This window comes from Sinocyclocheilus rhinocerous, unplaced genomic scaffold, assembly GCF_001515625.1.
Source record: "Sinocyclocheilus rhinocerous isolate Xijiao unplaced genomic scaffold, SAMN03320098_v1.1 scaffold1435, whole genome shotgun sequence".
In the NCBI taxonomy this organism is placed as follows: domain Eukaryota; kingdom Metazoa; phylum Chordata; class Actinopteri; order Cypriniformes; family Cyprinidae; genus Sinocyclocheilus; species Sinocyclocheilus rhinocerous.
In genome coordinates, this window is record NW_015644861.1 from 1,102,317 (window position 1) to 1,103,026 (window position 710).

General features: G+C 35.1%; 1 protein-coding gene across 1 annotated transcript in view; it reads left to right on the forward strand.

The window, feature by feature from the left end:
- The window catches only part of LOC107758891 (sodium/potassium/calcium exchanger 2-like), a 22,956-nt gene that overhangs the window by 18,216 nt on the left and 4,030 nt on the right, over positions 1-710 (forward strand). The window lies entirely within an intron of this gene.

Sequence of the window (710 nt, forward strand, 5' to 3'; positions counted from 1 at the left end):
CCAAACTTTTTTTTTTTTTTTTTTTCAGTAATGTAAAAAAAATTGGTTTTGATTTGACTTTTCATAGAATTCATAGAATTTTGCTTCTCTCTTTTTTTCTCAAGGTTGTCAGTGCAGCAGATGACGAAAATAAACTTTCGGTAAGCATGATCAGGAACCTTCAGCGCTCTCTTATCAGCATAATATACGTAATGATATATCAGAATGCATTTCTTCTTTTTTTCCCTATAGGCTAAACCCCGCCTCCAGAGAGGAGGAAGCTGATCGCAAGAAAAAAGGAACAAGATGAGGCAAATGGTGTTGGTAAGTTTTAATCTTTTGTGTAACAGCATTCCTTACCAATTTGACTTCTGTAATGTGACATATTTCTGAGTAAAATGAGGATAATCGCTGTAGGATTGGACTTTTATCCACTGAAAAGTGGCCTTTCCATTCCAACACTGTTTGCAAAAGTAGGCCTATATGAAAAGTAAAGAGATTTGGTGACGACAGCTGGAAAGGAATGGATTTTCTGATGAGGACCCTCTAAAAAAGTTTTTTCTTTGGAGAAAAGTTGTCCACTGTAACATCAGCAACATTTTTATGCAACTATAATTTCTACAGCCACGCAAACACTTACTGTTTACTTTTATCATAAGCATTTAAAATCTGATGATAGTGCTGTGGTTTCTGAGGATTTCAGTGCTTAAATCACATCCCTACATATGTTT